Source organism: Pelodiscus sinensis, chromosome 1, assembly GCF_052426305.1.
Source record: "Pelodiscus sinensis isolate ZL-2025 chromosome 1, ASM5242630v1, whole genome shotgun sequence".
NCBI lineage: Eukaryota > Metazoa > Chordata > Testudines > Trionychidae > Pelodiscus > Pelodiscus sinensis.
Window position 1 is genome coordinate 285,679,617 of NC_143052.1, and position 17,440 is coordinate 285,697,056.

Here is a 17,440-nt window from a genome sequence, read left to right on the forward strand (position 1 = left end):
GAAATAAGGGCAGGGCAAATATTTCAGTACTTGCCCCTTGTCCAGATGGTGATGCCATATCCCTTGTCTGAGTCGCATTTCCAGAAATGATCAACTCTTCAATTGCAGTCTAGAAATGATGCTGCAGTGCTGAAAATACTGGCGTGTGTGTTCCAAATGTAAGAAGTACAGCAGGTTGATGGGTAAGATGGGATTGAGGGAGGTACATGAGTGAGCCTAATTCTCCACTGCCTTTCATTTTGCATGAGTTGTAGTTCAGCAAAGACTGAAGTTCCACTGGCCACAGTGGGACTTACAGGTTGTGTGCTTAGATGACTCCTATCTCTTTAATTTTGCGGGTAGAGTGTAGATGCAGCAATACTGATATAAATGTTCTTATATGTTTAGCCTGTTTTCAGTGTTGTTTTAGATTCGTGGGTTCTAGGACATAATTATTACCTCCCACAATTCGCCTTTCAAGATTCGTGGTCCTACACATGTTATGACAGCATATGGTATACATCATCCAGTGCACTAAAGGCCCCAATAACATCTATGTGGATGAAACCAGACAATCATTACTCTCTTGAATGAACTCACAGAGAAAAATGATTAAAAGACAAAAATACCATATCACCAGTGGGTGAACACTTCCTCAAAATGGCTACTTCATATCTGCTCTTCCAGTCTTTAATCTCAAAAGAAACCGGCACAAAACTTTCAAAAGCTGAGCAGCGAAGCTTAAATTTATAACTTTGCTAGACACTAAAAATCATGGTCTTAATAAAGACACTAGATTTATGGTTTATTACAACCATCTGTAACCCACTAGTCCCTCCACCCCCTTTTTGTGTTCTGACTGCAGAGCTAGCTTGCCACTTCACTTTAACAGGTCTCTTACAGTATATTTTAACCATTTATGCTAAGAAATCTGTTCCACTTTGTTTTTTAGCATTGACACACTAAGCACGTTTCCAAGACCTGAAGAAGAGCTTTGTATGGCTCAAATTCTTGTGTCTCTCCCAAAGAGAAATTGGCACAATAAAAGATATTACCTCACCCACCTTGCCTTGCGAGTGGTTAACACATTAATCCTTTTTTGTTTTACATGAATTATTTTCTGAAAGCTTTGAGCTTTTACATTTGCTTGATTTCTCTCTTTATTGTATTCCATTCTTCTCTTTAACTAACCTGCCTTTTTATGCCTATTTAGATTTGTGCTTAGCAAAATTACATTTTGTCTTCAGATGCAACTGAAATTTCAATTAGTCTTTGAGTCATGGGATACATCAAGACTAAACTCCCCCTCCCTGCCACAACTAGAGGCTTCCTTCTGCAGGCATCATCATCCTATCACACGCATCCCAGGAAAGCTGCAGTGGAGCTGACTCCTCCAAGAGACTGGGCAGGAACCAGTAAATCAGTAGGCGAAGCTGAGTGATGGCAGGGACTGGGGATGTAAGAAAGCTCTTGGCTGACTGCTGGGCCTGAATACAGATGGGCTCTGAGCTAAGTGTGAAACATCTATGAAGATTGGGGCTATGAGGAAGTGCCCCGGGGAACTGAAAGCAATTTCACTGAAAGGGACATGGTGGCATGTGGCTGCTATTCTTAGGGTTTTGGGCTGGCACGTGGAGTAATAGTGGGCTCAGGTCCCACCGACTCCCATAAGCCAATGGAATAGTGGCCTATAATTGAACAGTGATAAAGTCCTGGAAGGTAGAAAGGCCCAGCTGGAAAGTTGGGGCCAGAACTGACCAAGAAGGCAATCTATTGCTTCTAGGGGGCAATCTATTGCCTCTAGGGGGAAAAGCTTTGGGGTATAGATTCTGTGTAATGACTGTAGACACACCCAATCAGAAGGGGCATTCCTAAGTGAGTGTTGCATAGTTACACAAACCCAGTGGCAGTGGATCTCAAAGCCTCAGTCAACTGACTTGGGCACATGAGGCTCTCACTACAGAGCTAAGCAATAGCAGTATAGGTGTTCCCACTTGGGCTCTAGCTATGGTTCTGCAACCTAGTGAGGAGTGTAGGTCTCAGAGCATAGGCTTCAGTCCAAGCAGAAATGTGTACTCTTCTGTTTTTAACCTGACTGAGTTGACCCATGGTCTGGGACTCACTGTTGCACCTCTTTTGGGGGGAGGGAGGCTGTATAGATGCACCCTTCATTATCTGTCTGAGGCAACCTCCAAACTTTCCATCTTTATAATCCTGTTTTATATACTCTTCAGAATCTCAATTAAGGGCTTATCTACATGGTATGTGAGCCTGAATTACAGGTATTCAAATTCTGGTTCCCACCAGCTGCAGATGGCTTGCTTGCTGACAAACGTGAAAAGCATCATAGTGCGCATTAAGGTAGTGTTTGACCTAGGATTACATTCATCTGCACTAGAGAAAGTATAGTCATGCCAGCAGGATACACCCAGGCCAGTTAGTGTGTGACATGCTACTTTAATTTGGAATTTACACCACTCTAATGCACCAAGTAGATGAGCCCTTACTAAACATATATCAGTATGAGGTGTCTGTTTCTGAATGCACTGGGTGATGCAATACATTTTAATTCTGAAATGCATCTTAATTTAACTAATTGTAATTTAATACAGTTGCCATTTTTATTGCAATCCACTGGCATGAATTCTACACAAAAACAGAAATCCCACTCACTGGTACTCTAACCAGCAGGAAGTGTCCGTTCATCTTAATTCAGCTCTTCTACAGCCACTGAGGATCTGATCCAGCAGTCCCATTACTCATGGGAAAACTGAAGCTGATTTCAATAAGGCCAGCTGGTTTGTGTGTAACTGTTATCCCTCAGCACACACCAAATGAATTTGGCATTTGAATGTGTAGATCCCCAGAGATCTGTTTAAAATGTCTAAAAAGTCTTCATTATTAAAGGGTCCCTTTTTCTCATTTGCATATCTAAAAACGAGCTCAATCTACTTTTTGGAAACCTTCCAAAATCAAAACAATGCACTAGGAATTTACATAGGCCAAAAATCGAGACCAAAAGGAATATTTTTCAGACAATTATTTATATGCAAAGGAATAACAACAGCATTTTCAAATATATTTATACTTCCAACTTGTGGTCAGATTTGTAGCACAATAATGATAATGGTTAAAATTCCATATTTTTCCAAACAATAAGCTGGCTTCATTTGTGAGAAGAGCTAGTTGACCTTCAGTTTTGTGGTTTGTCCAACTGCATTATTTTTCCGTTGTACACATAGTTTCTTTTTTTTTTTCTTGAGAGAGATACTGAAATGAATGTGGAATATTTGATGATGTTCTGCAGTTCTAATCAGCTTCTGAGTGAAGGAAACTTCTAGTACAAAATCTTCCCATTGAATTTATTGGCCTTTGAATTTCTCTCTCAACCCTACATTTCTACTAGCTCCTCACCTACACATGCACTCAGATAATGCTTGTGAGAATGAGTCAGGAAACAACTAAATTGTTCACCTTGTTCATACTAAGTACTAAATAAAGATTATGCAAGTAAAACATTTTTATAACTTCATTTATTAGAGATATTTAGTAATACAAGTTGAACCTCTCTAGTACGGCACCCTCAAGACGTGACCAATTCTGAAGAGAATTTTCCAGACCACAAGAGGTCAATATTGTCCAGCAGCATTACTAACACTTCCACTGCTTATTGGGCTGTTAGAGGAGATTTAGTGGTAGAGCTAAATAACAGCACAGAACACTTAGAGATAGGAGTGGTGGCTATAAACAAAGTTTATGGGACCATAGGAAACTTGGCCATACCCATGAAAAGTGAACATCCAGATAACTAAAATAATTCTAGATGATGGATGTTTCTGAACCAGAGAGTTCTGGACTAGTGAGTTTCAACCTGTATAGCATTTTCTAATTGCAATGTGACATGTTGACTTAATTGAGTGACACAAAACCATATTGAATTATCTTGCGTGCAAACTTCAAATGATTTTTCTTCACTAAGAAGCTGCTTTCAAATATCAGATTATTTAATTGATTTAATTAAACCAAAAATTAAGGAATTCTCCATCTCAGTGATGGGTAAGAAATGGTACATCTCCTTATTTGTGGCAATGCAAATTCAGAATGGACATTCTGTTTGAACTTAGCTAAATAGAATCATGGCTATGTGCATGTATGTGTATGTACGTGCCCGAACAATGGTTTCCCTTTCCTAAATTGGTCAGAAATTTTTGACTAGGGATCGTGAATAACTAAATAGAGATGGTCAGCCTATATAACTATGAAATTGCTTGGTTGCCTGTAGGACATTCCTCTGCTGGAATAAGGCTACTACTCTGATATCATTCAACTCTTCAAAGAAGTTTACAGATATCTATAGCAAACAAGATTGCTTCCCCCATAGAATGTACAGTCTAGTAAGTGATAGTATTATTGGCTCATATCTATTAGATGGAAAATGCAGCATAAACATATAAAGATACATGCAGACAATATTTATTATGAATGAATTTTAATAGCTATGTAGTAAAGTCTGTAATGAAAAAATACAATTTAATGGAAAGACTGATTCCATTGACTTTATAACAAAACCGAAAATATTCAAAAGCCAAATCATTCAAACTAATAAAGGAGCCTAGTACTAACTTCTGTGAAAATTTTAAGTTGAAATTTTTCATTTATGCATTTGTGTCCCAGGAGTTTAATGTCATTAAAAGATGGAAAATTTATGTTTGGTGCATCTACAGATATTGGTAGTGATTTCATTTCAATACGAGTGGAACAGATATGTGCACTATAAATGATGTAAACTGTCACTTAAAATTATTTTGTTTAATTGAGAATAGTCCTAAAACACTAATGCTTCCTCATAGTTTAGATTTTTTTTTAATCTGGTTTATTCTTTGGGGTCCGACTGTACATCATCTTCCAAATGACAATTCTTTCTCTTGACCATTGTTGAGAATTCCACATGTTGTTTTGGATGGATATTTTAGTAGCAGTATTGGGTTTTGTACTCATATCCCTGTTTGCACTGTTTATTGCCTTTATGTGATGAATCAATGCATTAAGTGATTTCATTGCACAGGCTGACTCTCTTATTTGTCTCCCTTGAGACCTGGTGCTGAGGCAGAGACTTTGCCAAACCAGGGGAGTTCAATATATTCTTCCACCATTGCAAACTCTTCTTCTGCTTATTGGACTCTTCGAAGACATTTAGGGGTAAATTAAAGCTAAATAACAGCACAGAACAGTAGGAGCCAGGATTGGTGGCTGTATACAAACTTCATGAGAAAACTTATCCACACACATGATAACTGGAAATCAAGCTAACTAAAATCATGCCAAACCACAGATTTTACTGGACCAGAAAGTGCCGACCTAAAGAGGTTTAACTTGTACTATACACTTACATTTTTACCATAGCACTTGAATATCTGTGTTCCATGTTTCACTGTGTATATATGCACAGTAGGGCTCCAATATTTCCCCACTAAAAGTAACTCATATTTTTAAGTGTTTGTAGAATCCGATCCTAAACAGACAAGAGAGACAAAACTGGGAGAAAGAAAACATTACTAAAAAGCATTACTATTTTTATTCCTATTTGGCAGCGAGAACGCTCAGACATAGAGGGCTGAAATGATATGGCTAGGAAAGGAACCTAAATCCAAGAGTTTCAGTCCAATGCTCTAAGCACAAGACCATTCTTTGTCTGCAGAGTGACTATTCTGTTAATATATTAGACAAAATTATTCAGTTAAACCTTTTTCCTTGAGTTCCATTCCTTTATTTTTACTCAGATTTACAAGTGCATATTTCAAATCAATTGAAACATATTCGTTGTGCTGGATTGTGGCTTCCATGTTCTGTGAGTACAAACTAGAGGTGCAAATTGTACCAATGATTTTTTTCCCTACCAAAATGAAAGATTGGACCATTAAAATTCCTTTGATTTTTTCATGTGCCATCACCAAAGCAAAGAAACCTTTTTTCCCCAAATAACGATGTAGGTGAAATATACTGATACAAATTTAAGTTAGTTCCTATCACACCCCAACATAACTTTCTAAACCCTGAAGAAGGGAATATGATTAAAAAGATAAAATGGATGGGTGTGCGACTCTACGGCGGGCCCCTGCATTCAGTTGTGCTTGCCTGTAATCCCCCACTTATCCCTGCAGTACAAGCAATAAAGAGACTGTTGTTCTGCCATCATGCATTTTTATTGAGGGAAGGCAACAGGGAAAGAAAAGAAGTCAGTGATGGGAACCCAAAGGAAGGGGGCACTCAGAAATGTGATGACAGCCTTTTCCCTCCTGAGACCCTGGAGGTTCAGTGGAAGGTTTCCCTTGAGTTTCCCCTCCTTTCCCACCCCCCATATCCTGGGGACCCAGGGGTGGGGGCTATGAAACTGGGGGAGGAGAAAAAGTGATTTCTGCATTGAGGGGATCCTGGTGGTGGTGGTAGGGGGGTGTTCCTTCTCCATGCATGCCACCAAGAACTCCATCACTGCCAAGATTTTCTTGTGTTGCCTCGCTTGCACTTCCCTGCAGGCTTTCCTGTCCTGTCACTCTGCTGTTCTATCCTTCCGCTCTGCTACCCTGTCCTTCCTCCCTGCCTGCATCTCTTTCAGGAGGAGCATGTTCCTCCACTTCATTTGCTCCTTAAACATATCATCCCTTATCTGTTCTCACCTGCAGATCTGTGCCAGGTGGACAGCTGGTGGAGTCAGGGACAATGGGAGTGAGATGGCTGTTCCTGCTATAACAAAAAGATACAAGGGCACACATTACAGGAGATATGTTGTATTAAACCTAACCCTAATCTGTTAACATACAGCGAAGATTTCTGTAAAGACAATGGATATGTGTTCTGTGCAAGACCAAAGTTCTGCTTTAAAGCAGCCACTATACAGCAGGTACACAGAGTTCTCAAGGGAGCATCTGGACTCACGCAGTTCAGAAGCAGGCAAGGTAAGGGGCCTGTCAGGGCATGATTCTATGGTCATAGACTGGGGTGGGAGACAGGGGACAGGAGTCCACTCATGCTTGTGGGGCAAGACTGTTTCCCAGGAGAGGTCTATTTTCCCATCCCACAGAAGCCTGCATGCGAGGGAGGGGAGGAAAGGGGTCTTGTCATGCTAGATGGGCAGGGGGCTTCCCTTTTGTCTGGTGCATGGGGCTTCCTGGAAGAGTGCTACTTTTCCATCTTGCAGGAAGCTGCAGTCAGGATGAGGGGGTAATGGGTCTGGTCATACTTGGAAGGCAGCCACAGGGCAGAAGGAAGTAAGAGGGGGTACCAGAAGCTGAAGCCATGCTAGCACCAAAGGCAACAGCTAATAGCTCCCCCTCCTCCTTCATCCGGGTTTCCATGCGAGATATCCTGTCCTGCCGTTCTGCCCCCAATCACACAGAGTGATAGGGAGCATATGCTGACTAAATGTGGTCAGAAACCTGGACCTTACACTGCAATGCTTCATGGTTCAATGACAACAAACCACTTATTTGTGGCTGATGTGGGAAGCTGTCCTACCATGGAGGACAGAGTAAGGTTGGCCTCCCTGGAATCCTTGTGAGAAGGATCAAAGAGTTCCTGTCTGAGAGCTTCATGCAAATGTGCAGGGAGGATTCCCGCTACATCTCCAGACACATTAACAAGGTGTTCTGCCCCCCCCCCCCACACACACACTGTGTAGGCATGGAGCACACCTCACATCACACCCAACTTCCTTAACCTGTTTATAGTAAAAAACCAATTGTGAACTCACCAGGAGTGCCCTTCTTAGGATCAGTGCTCAACTGGGAGATGTCTTGGAATGATGGAGGTGGGGACTGGTTCCAATGTGATAAAAAGTTCTTAGCCCTCACTGATTGCTATCTGGCCATTCTCTACCTTCTCCTCCTGCTCCCCCTCTGCCATTCTGCTGTCCTCCATGCTTCTGCCCTCCATGCTTCTGCCCTGAGTGTCTTGGGCAGAGTCCATGGACTGGCTTGGAAAGCTGGTTGGGCTTCTTCCCTCCCCTAGGATTGCATGCAGCTGATCATAGAAATGTCATGTTTGCCGTGATGCACCAGACCGTTGATTTGCCTCCTTTGTTTTATGATAGGACTGTCACAGCACCTTTATTTTAACTCTGCATTGCCGGACATTTCTGAAGGATCATTTCTCTTCCATTGCCTTCGCCTTTGTGATCTTTGCATTGGTATTGACATTTCTTTTGCTGTTTTGGAGCTTGAAGAAAATGGATTCATTTCCCCACACCTTAGTGAGATCGATAATCTCCTTCACACTCGTTGCTGGTGAATCCCTGGGAACTGGAGCTCATGGGACTTGAAGTATTGGAAGTATTACTTGTGCTACTCAGGAGTGCTGCCCATTTGGAGGTGTGCCTTACAGGCTGGCCACATGAGAAATGAAATTCAGACCTTCCCAGGGCTTTTCCTGGTCACCTGGGGTGTGTCTAGACTACATGCCTCCTTCGACGGAGGCATGTAGATTAGCCAGATCGGAAGAGGGAAATGAAGCCGCGATTAAAATAATCGCGGCTTCATTTAAATTTAAATGGCTGCCCCGATCTGCCGATCAGCTGTTTGTCGGCAGATCGGGGGAGTCTGGACGCGATGCCCCGACAAAGAAGCCTTTCTTCATCGACACAGGTAAACCTGGTTTCACGAGGCTTACCTGTGTCGATGAAGAAAGGCTTCTTTGTCGGGGCATCGCGTCCAGACTCCCCCGATCTGCCGACAAACAGCTGATCGGCAGATCGGGGCAGCCATTTAAATTTAAATGAAGCCGCGATTATTTTAATCGCGGCTTCATTTCCCTCTTCCGATCTGGCTAATCTACATGCCTCCGTCGAAGGAGGCATGTAGTCTAGACACACCCCTGGAGAGCAGTAGAGGTACAACTTCTGGCCAAGGAATGGAAAACAAGGCACTGTGGGATACCTTCCAGAGGCCAAGAACCTCAGCTTTCACCAATTCTACATCTACACTACCATAAACTCATCCAGGCAAGGTCAGAAATTGCACTACTCCTTGTGAAATCAGGAGTATCCAACATTGACTTCAGCGGCCCTTAAGGTCAGCGAGATAGGCTTGGTATTGTGGACATATCATTTAGAAAATCCACCTTATATGGCTAAATTTGGTCTAAACTACTAGTGTAGACCAGGCCACAGTATTTTCCTTTTAAAACTTTTTATAGTTTATCACCTTATAAACTCCTTTAAATGCATTCCTTGTTCTGTCTGTTGATTTAAAATAATCAAAACAAGCAAAAACCCACTCAAGATCTTGAAAGACTGCATTGTGATCATGCTCCCCAGCTGAATTCTCATGTATTGGTTGAAGTAAATGGCCAGATTCTGCCACCAATCTATTATTAAGTGAATGCCCCTTACTGTCTGGGTATTCCCATTGCAGCATATGGGACTGTTCATGCAAAAATTCTTACCAGCGTTAGAAAGGATTTAGAAACTGAGAATATTAGAAATGCAGCCTAGCTCTAGAGTTTTCATCTGGATTTTGAAACCCACTCTCCCCTCCTTTCCCCCTCATCCAAAGTTTGAGGCTGTCTGTATCGGAGAGTTTGGTTCATTCTTAATGTCTAAACTAACGAATGTCAAGAGAAATGGTTGAGAGAGAATGAATGACTTCCTCTGTTGTGAGTGAGACTGGCAAGGGCGTACATAAAAAAAAAGAAACAGGAGAAAAACAAGCAGCAGACCTGCAACAAGTCTGACAGCATACCACAGCTATGATAGGCAGCCTGTGCAGAGGGGAAAGTACAAAGACAGTTACAAATGGCAAGGTGCATATATCTGAATACTAATCAAGAATCCTCCCTGCTTTAGAATCTTGATTCAGTGCTGTTTTTTCACATATCTGTTTAAGAGTAGCTTTCTAATTGGTCTCACTTTAAACACCTAAATTAAATATACATATATAATGCAAGGCACATTTGTCTCGTACCTTGTTGCAGCAGCATGCCACTTCTCAAAGTAGCATTGCTGATTTATAAGCAACATGACTGTTTGTTAAGTCATAGCTGTGATTTATAAGTCACAGTTTTATGCAGTCTGGGTATTAAGATCTATTTTATGAATCCCAGTTTATTTGTTAAAGAAGACTGATTTACTAGACAGATTTATTAATCGTGGCTTAGAAATTCAAACCAAAGTCTTGGTTTAAAGTCTTATATTTATAAATTGGATTCTTAAATCAAATTCCAATTTTTACATAATAGGACTGGGTCTAAAGATGCTCAGACAGTAATATATCCACTATCTGCTTTTACCTGAGGATACCAAAATATGTCTTGCTCTTCATAAGTAACTTAATTATTGCTCAGCGAGGCAAGGGGATAAAAGCTAACTTTAATCAAATGCTTCCCTTTGGGAACATTCTGAGGTTAAGCAGACAAAATGAATGTTCCAAACTACAACCTTGTAATGCATGTTGGTTTGACTCACATATTTAAAAAAATAGGTGAAATTCTGGCCCACTAGAAGTTAGCTATTGATTTTTATAGGGTCAAGATTTCTCCCACTGTTCTTTCTCTATTGCTTAGTAGAGAGGATAGGAAGGTAATATTAGTCTGGGTACTTTTCATTGACTACATTGGTTTCACACCCACCTGTTAGAAACAAGCAAATACCAAGTATTTAAAAAATGCAATCAACAAGGAACAGGGAGACAGCTATTTGAAAAGTGATATTTTAAGTCAAAGTCATCTATCAGAAACAAATATTATTATTATTGCATTTAGTCTTGGCATGAAGTGCCAGGTTCAGAGAAACTGAAAGCAATATGGTTGAAAACTACACTTCCATATAATCTTTTTGAATAATCTCTGATTCTAGACATAGCCTGATACGTAACCAACATAAGAAGCATACTATGTCATTACATCATTTTGCTGTTAAATGAGCAAAAAATATTCATAATTAATCACAACATTTAAAAAGTTGCAATTAATTACAATTTTAATCATACTTTTAAATAATGATAGGATATCAATTGAAATATATTGTCAATTTTTGATATTTTTCTACATTTTGAAAATACTGATTTCAATTACAATGCAAAATATTCATTGCTTTATATTATTATTTTTATTATAAATATTTGCAATATATCAAAAATAGTATGTTTCAATTCAGCTCATAGCAATACTGTAGTACAATCTCTTTGTCATGAAAATACAACTTAAAAATGTAGAATTTTTTTATTTTACGTAACTGAACTCCTAACCAAAGCATTGTAAAAATATGGAGTATATAAATCAAAGCGTGAAGGAGCATACAAATATTTAGCATATCTAGCCAGGATTATGTTGCACAAAAGTACCATACGAGTGCACTTTCCCACTCTAAGGTGATATTGAAAATAAGAAAGAGGAAGAATTAGCTCCTGTAAATGTAAACAAACTTGTTCGGCTTAGTGACTGAACAAGAAGTAGGAGGGTACATCTACACTAGCCCCCTAAATCGATCTAGGGAGGCTAATGAGGGTGACTGAAATTGCAAATCAAGTCCGGGATTTAAATATCCCATGCTTGATTTGCATGTTCCCGGCCAGTCTCCATTTTAGAAATTAACTAGCCCAAAGTAACTGCCGGCGTCTACATGCGGCAGTGAAACAGGATTCTGATTTAAAGCCCTAACTTGAATTAGCTGGCATTTCTCCTGCAATGAGGTTTACCAGATAATTCAATTTAGGGGCTTTAAATCGGAATCCCATTTCACTGCCGCATGTAGACACAGGCAGTTACTTCAGGCTAGTCAATTTCTAAAATGGCGACCGGCAGGGAACATGCAAATCAAGTGTGGGATATTTAAATCCTGGGCTTGATTTTCATTTTAGATCGATCTAGGGGGCTAGTGTAGACGTACCCTGAGAGATGAATTGAAAAATGCTGTTTCTTTTGTTAATCTTTTTTATAGTGCAAATATTTGTAATACAAATCTACCATATATTTTAAGGAGTTTGTCTGTTTATCTGTTTGTCTATTAGATCAAGAACTCCTTCTAAGCAGTAATGCTACAATCATCAGTTTTCTCTTTTCATAACTTGAAGCAACGGGTTTGGTTGTGCCAGGAAAGCTGGGGCTGTGTCTGGAATGCGATTGCTTCTCATACAACCAAACAGAAAAGAAACAGAATTGTGAAATCAACTACAGTCCTCAAAATTGACATAGCTCAGTAGATGTTGAAAGAGACTGAACCAGAGGTGAAAGCAAGCTGGTGCGCCCTGGTTGCCACACCAGTAAGAAGGAGCCAATCAGCTCGAGCACTTGCATGCAGGAGTAGGTGCTGCACACTCTCAGCCTGGTTCCTAGGCTCTGCTACAGGCTTCTGCACTAAGCAGCAGGCAGCCAGGCAGATTAAAGGGGTTGGCTGGGGCATGTGAGCTTCCCATCTGGGACTACCCCAATCCCAAATCTCCTATCCCAAGATTCCCTTTAAGGAGGATGGAGGGGCTGAAGCTCCTTCCCCCCAGATTTGCAAGGGGTTGTTGTTTGCTGTTCCCCTTCATTACTGTCAGGGAGTAAGGGGAAAATGCACATTTTGCTGTAATCTTTACTCTGACTGGGGAGTGCAGGGGTCAGATGAGCTGTGAACTTCACTTTTGCTCCTTTACAGGGACAGGAAGGGGAACAGCAAGCCGCTTCAGCTTCCCCAAACGTCCTCACACATCCCTTTTACACATACTCCAACACCTGACCTGAGTCCCTCACATTCCCACATGCTGTCCTGACTCCCGCACCCATCCACATCACCACCCCCTGCCCTGAGCCATTCCTCACCCACAGCCCCGACTCCTGCACACCCAGGCATCCCAGCCTACACCAAGTCCCCTGCTTTGAATCCTGCTCCCCTCCATACACACGACAGCCTCTTGCCCTGAGTACCTCTTTACTCCCTAGTCATGAATTCTACACTGCATCCCCACATACCCAGGTCCTGCCCTAACCCCCCACATCAAGCCGCTGTCCTCATTCCTGCACTCCACCATACGTACATCACCATCCCCTGCTCTGAGCCTCTGCATACTCTGTCACTCCCAGCCCTCTGCCTTGAAGCCCCACACTCCTTCCCACACTTACATTTCTTTATCCCAACCCACCTGACATCCTTTCCTGATCCCCACCTCCACCATGGGGAGTTGCAATATGACAGTACCTGTAAGAAATTTAAGTTACTTTCATCCCTGAACTGAACTAACATGAGCTAGCAAAATAGGCTGAACCTAGAATAGAGTTGATTCTCAATAAACTTTTGCTGGCACATGATGGCATATATGACCTCTGATGGTGTGACTTATGCGGTTAGGTCCTGTGGTAGTATTAATTGTATAAATATGTGGACAGAGTTGGCCACCAGGGTTTGTTGCACATATTTATACAAACAACACCATCAAAGGACCTAAACACATTAGCTCATCTACCTGAACATCTACTAATGTGATATATGTCATTATGTGCTAGCAATGCCCTTCTGCCATGAATACTGGCCAAACTAGACAGTCTCTGTGCCATAGGATAAATGGACACAAATCAGACATGAAAGAAAACATACATAAACCTGACCTGAAGGAGAGCACTTTAACCTCCCTGAACACTCAATAATAGATTTAAAAGTAGTCATACTTCTCCAAGAAAAAAACCCAACAACTTCAAAACCAGGTTACAAAGAGAAACAGTAGAACTGCACTTCATTTGTAAATTTAATTCAATCAGATTAGGACGGTATAAGGATTTCGATTGGTTATCTCACTACAAAGGTAAGTTTCTCCCTCTGTATATTCACACCTCATCTGTTGCTGTGAGTGAACCACATCCACTCTGACTGATTTGGCCTTGTTAACACTGGTCCTACACTTGATAAGTAACTCCCTTCTTTGTTATACCAGCGTGTATATATATATACGCACACACACACACACACATATATATTTCCTGCAGGATGGCAATGACATGATCACATCACCAGCATCCACATGTTGCCGCCGCTATCGCCACCCACCTCTATCCTCAACTGCTTGCTGTGGCCAGCCTCAGCACCGTCCCCTCTGGGCATGGGATGCTACAGCTCTGACTCCCACTTCACTCCCTTTTGGGCCATGATGGATCCCCTCCACCATCTGAACCCATCCCTTCTTCTATAACCCCAATACTTCTGCTGAGATCCCGCACCTCTAGCCTGCTCCTTCCCCCTCCCTCTGGACAGACATCTACCCCCAACCTGCTCCTGTATCCTCCTCTGATCTTTGACCCTCCCCCCTGACGAGACACATACACCCAGCCAGCTCCTGCCCCCTCCCCCTTGGCCAGTTACTTACCCCGAGAGAGAGGGAGGTTGGTGAGCATAGTGAGCAGGCGATGCAGTCCCCTAGTGAGTGTGTGTGTGTGTTTTGAGGAATTTGTTTGTGGATTTGTTTGTGCAAAATAAAGTCATACTTGGCAATTACCTACAGATAGCACATTTTGCATAAACAATCCTGCCACTAAAAATTAGCTGAATGCATTATTGACTATGCTGGCTGAAAGGTTTAAATAATGTTTTTGTTTTTGTCAGAAAAAAGTCATGACTGTTATAATTAGTGTTCCTGAAAATATTTGCTAACAAAATTAAAATCGAGTTCCCTATTCAACTGTAATTTTAATGCAAAGAAATTTTTTACTGTTACAAATCATAAAATAATTCAATTTAGTTATGGAAAGAGTAATGGAAGCTTTACGAGCTTTTGATTCAAATTTACTATATTTGGTAATTATGCAATAAAATGAATATGTTTTGAACTTGAAATTCTGCAAATTTAAAACTGTTTTACTTTCCCTTTGAAAGCACATTAATATAAAAATCTATTACTTATATTTAATTTCTTGAATTTCCCTGTTAGTGTAATATATGGAAACTGACTTTGCCTGGGCAATGATGAACCTTACTTGCTAGTGTATATGTGTGTATGTGTATATCCTATCTGTGTAATTTCCATTCAAATTCATCTGATGAAGTTGGTTTTACCCACAATAGCTTATGTCCTAATAAATTTGTTAATTTCTAAGGTTCCACAGGATTCCTCGTTGTTGTTTCTTTCAGAAGCATCATAATTCTTATAGCATTTTATTTTCTAGTAAATCACCTCTGTTGGAAGGGAGATGCCTGCCATGTTTTTGTCGGCTTCTCCTTCAAATATTTGATATATTTTGTTATTTGGTGTTTTTTTCCTTTAGTCAGATAGTTATATGAGATCTTTTATTGGCTTAGTATTAGCTACAGGTCTAAGTGAAAAGTGTGCCACAGGACTACTCATGGTTTTTCAAGTTACAGACCAATATGGCTGTCCCCTAAGACTATAGATTTAGTATCTTTCAAAGACCAGAATGCAGGAATGAAATGCTCAAAATACATTGTCAGAAACAGAATGAAGACCAAAATTCACTTTGCTTTGCAAAAGGGGTTGGCTACACTAAAGATAAATGCCTTTTGTTATGGTGCTTTTGTGAGGTGTGCAGTACTTTATATTTGATGTCAAATAGGAAAATCCTTGGAATTATTTGGTGGCAAGGAGGACGTGTGATTGTTGCAGCACCTCTGTCAATCCCCCACTCCCCACCTCACAAGACATTCTTCAATTGAGTAGGATTTCCTTTTGTGCTCCTCCAGATTCTTTTTACTCTTGCTGCAGAAATCCCTCCACATCTGTTTAACAATCCCATCTCCAGCTGAGAGAAAGGTATTGATGGATTGCAGAGTCCTCTTCCACATTCTGTTATTCTTGGCAGCCTCTACTCCCTCACAGCTTCCGTACATAAAGGTACAGCAATGGCAAGTATCTTTTGTTCCAGCATTTCATTTTCTTGTACGCTAAAACAAACAGAACTGCTTTGATTTGACAAGCGCTAACATTAAGGCCCTTGAATCTGCCCCATGGGGTGTCAGCTGACACAGTGAAATGCACCCTAAGCAGCATGCATCTTTGTTATGTGGAGGCAAACATATCCATGTAAGCAGTACAGATGTCAATAGCAAAAGTAGGCACTTGAAAAACCAGGAAAAACTGTTGCTTCACTTCTTATGTATCTTATTAGATATAATTGTTAATACCTCCACCCACACTCCAAAGAGGATGTTTTTTGAAATGTAGTATTGCAGTAGAGTTTGGATAGCATGTGTGATAGTATGATTTTCTCAGGTGTTTTAGCAGATGTGGGGGAGAAAGAGTTTGAAACAACTGCCCTAAATCTCAGATAAATGCCTAAAAAAATCTGAACCAGCCTTTTACCTAAATGCTCCCCTTATTTTGCTCTGTCTCCTAATTCAGCCCCTCCAGCCCTACCTTTTCCTAACACAGACTTTGCTTGAAGTATTTACATGATATGTGTCTCAAAGGCTTCCTCAAATCAGTGATATTCCTGGATATGCTCCTAAGCTAGGGAGCCCTTGAGTGCTGAATACCCTCCCAGAACAGTCAGCCTTGACTCAGTGAGGCTCTAGGCCAGTTGACTGTCTTACAGTCCTACCACAATATGGAGATCAGTAAAAGTAAATCCATTAAGGATCTGGAGAAGGGAGTAAAGAGTTGAGGCCAGAGAGTTGGAAACAAGCATGGAGGGGTGGAGAGATAACAGTGAGAAGGAACAAGATATAAGTTCATGCCAGAGATGATTGTGCTAGGATGATGGGCGAGTTACAGTGATCACGCTGAGGGATGTGGGCAGAAAAGGGGAAGGGAGGCTTGCAAGGAAGGCAGGAGAAGGAGTGAATGCAGTAAAAGCAAGAAGGAAGGAGCCCCAAAGTGAGTGGCTCACAGGGACTTATCCAAATCAAGTCTCTAGAGGTGTCTCTAATAGTAAACATTAGTGATTGTTTATTAATGCCAAGATCCCATCTGGACTTTATGTGAGTGCATAAAGTTGAGACTAGGGCACAAAGAACATTCTGTCTAAAGTGCAAGATCTGGGTAAGAGCCAGGCTGGATTTCTGAGAAAGCATGTTTCCTATTTCCTCTGGGCTCAGAATATAATGATGGCTCTGCATCCATTCTGCCCCTATATTTCCCCTCTCTTGATCTTGGGAGGAACTATGCTGCCTCTTATTTTGAATGGTGCCACATGTCACAGCCTTGCTCTTAGAATGAGACCCAACTCAGCTTAAATAAACAGTAGCAGCAGGCATAAGAAAGCGAAGCTTGACACGGATATTTTCATTTGCTTTAGCTTTAAACACTCTAGCTTTGTCACTGATATACTTGAAAGGAGTGATGAGTTTGAGTTACTAGTCAAATGCCAAGTCATCACTATAAACTTCTATGTATGTTGTTGTGAGAATCATCTCAAACTGAAGCAGAGAGAGACTTATTGACTTTCTCAGGAAGAGGGGAAGACAAGGCAACATAAATATCAAAACGAAGTAGTCGAATAGACAAATAGTGAGTCTGATGTAAATACCTGGCAAGGGTAATAAGGTAATGCC